A 2675-nucleotide genomic window follows, 5' to 3' on the forward strand; every position below is an offset into this window, starting at 1 on the left:
CCGCGGAGCAATTAAGCCTGTGCGCTATAACTACTGAGCCTGTGCTCTAGAGCCTGCGAGCCACAAGTACTGAAGCCTGTGTGTCTAGAGCCCATGCTCTGCAACAAGAGAAGCCACCACAATGAGAAGCTCACACACCACAACAGAGTAGCCCCCACTCGCCACACCTAGAGAAAGCCCACGTGCAGCAATGAAGACCCAATGCAGCCAAAAATAAATAATAAATAAATAAATAATTTTATTTAAAAAAAGAAAAGAAAAGAAGAAGGTAGGGACTTTGACTCCCTGCTATATTCCCAAGGCCTAGAATAGGCTGAACTCATAATAAGCATGCAATATTTAAGTGAATTATCAATACATATAATACTGCATTTTAAATGCTTACACACAAAAAATTGCTTGCACATACCTCTTTCAAAACAAATGCCATTATTTCTTTAAGCTACATACCTAACAGAATTGCAGAGTTGAGGGTTAAGTGGATATTTAATTTAGTAGATAGCACCAAATTTTCCTCCATTCTCCGATAGAAGGAATCAGGGCTCCATGGAGAAATGGCTGACTCTAGGACTGGAGCATGGAAAATATAAAATGAGTCGGGAGCACCATAAATTTTTTTAATTATAAAAAACTGAACAAACATAAAAACAAAACCCCCCTGCAATTATAGAGGTACGTCAAAGGGATATAGGAGCCAACTGAAAGAGATTCCAATGGCCAAATTTGAAACAATATGAGCAACAAAATTATTATTGGATTATAATTCAAAGTATAAAATAAATATCAACAAATCCATACTGATATTAATAAATGATTGAATAAATAAATTAAAGGAGAGTACACAAATCTCTTGTACAGAAGAATTCCAAATAATTTATGTAGATACTTTCTCAAGCCAGTGGAGCATAACTGCCCACTCCTTAAGTGTAGGATGTGCATAATGACTTCCTTATAAACAGTGGAGTTTGGAAAGAGAGAAAGAGAGTAGTGCTGCAATAGAGAAACAAGCCAAACACTGCCTCAGCCAGGCAATCAATGTTCACCTCATCAATGATAAATCATGTTGATAGCATGTACCCTTGGTATGATGTATAACTACGGAAAATGCATCAGACAAACTCAAATTGAAGGATATTCTACAAAATATCTGACTGGACTCCTTAGAACTGTCAAGGTAGTCAAAAACAAGGAAGGTCTAAGAAATGGTCACAGCCAAGAGGAGCCTAAAGAGATATGACTAAAGATGATGTGGTCTCTTGGATGGGATCCTGGAGGAGAAAAAAAAGGGGCATTTAGGTAAAAACTAAGGAAATCTGAAGAAAATATGGACATTAGTTATTAACAGTGTATCGATATTGGTTCATTAGTTGTGATAAATGTACCATAGTAATACTAACAATAGGAAAAACTGGATACAGGGTATATAGGAGCTCTCTGTAATATTCTTATATATTTTCGGTAAATGTAAAACTATCCTAAAAGAGTTTGTTAAATGTTTTAAAAATACCCTATCAGGATGGCTATAATTAAAAAGACAAATAATATCATGTGTTGGCAAGGATGTGGAGACACTGGAACCCTCACACATTGCTGTGGGAAGATAAAACAGTACAACCTCTTTGGAAAACAGTTTGACAGTTCCATATAATGTTAAATATGGAGTTACCAAATGGTCCAGCAATTCCACTCCTAGGTATCTACCTAAGAAATGAAAACATATGCCCACACAAAAACTTGTACATGAATGTTCATAGCAGCATTATTCATAATAGCCAGAAAGCAGAAACAACACAAATATCCTTCAACTGGTGAAATAAACAAATATGGCTTACCCATACAATGGAATATGATTCAGCCATAGAAAGGAATGAAGTTCTGATGCTTGCTACTACATGGATGAGCCTTGAGAATATTAGGCTAAGTAAAAGAAGCCAGTCACAAAAGACCACACATTGTATAGTTCCATTTATATGAAACGTCCAGAATAGGCAAATACATAGAGACAGAAAGCAGATTAGTGGTTGCCAGGGTATGGGGAAAGGTGGGAATAGGATGTATCAACTAATGAACACAAGATTTCTTTTTTTTTTTTTTTTTTTTTTTTTGTCAGCAAAGAGCTCTGCTCTTTATTGAACGTGTTACTAAAGAGGTTTAGTCAAAAAGACCAAAACCCATGTCATCATCAGACTCTTCACATTCTTCTTTGTTTGCTTCTACTTTCCTCAGCTGGGGCAGCAGTGGTGGAGGGGGCAGGACTTCCTGCTGGTGCAGGTCCACCAGCCCCCACATTGCAGATGAGGCTCCCAATGTTGACACTGGCCAAAGCCTTTGCAAACAAACCTGACCAGAAAGGTTCAACATTTACACCAGTCGCTTTAATGAGGGCATTGATTTTATCCTCCATGACCGTCACCTCATCGTCGTTCACGATGAGGATGGAGTAGATGCAGACGAGCTCTAAGATGGAGGCCATGGTGCGGGGGAGTGCTAGGCAGGGGCTGCCCGGCGTGGTTCTAGTCGCCCGATGATGTGAGGGCCTCACCCCAATGCGGCCTTAGCCACCTAAGTGGCAGCTGAGGAAAGGGACAGGATTTCTTTATGGGGTGATGACAATGTTCTAAAATTAGAATGTGGAAATGGTTGCACAACTCTGTAAATATACTAAAATCATTGAA

At 38.7% G+C, this 2675-nt stretch overlaps 1 pseudogene; it reads right to left on the minus strand.

Moving 5' to 3' along the window:
• Positions 1–2151: 2151 nt before the first annotated feature.
• On the minus strand, positions 2152–2473 carry LOC103087499 (60S acidic ribosomal protein P1 pseudogene; annotated as a pseudogene).
• Positions 2474–2675: the final 202 nt, after the last annotated feature.

The sequence above is a fragment of the Lipotes vexillifer genome, unplaced genomic scaffold (assembly GCF_000442215.2).
Source record: "Lipotes vexillifer unplaced genomic scaffold, Lipotes_vexillifer_v1.1 scaffold681, whole genome shotgun sequence".
Taxonomy (NCBI): Eukaryota; Metazoa; Chordata; class Mammalia; order Artiodactyla; family Lipotidae; genus Lipotes; species Lipotes vexillifer.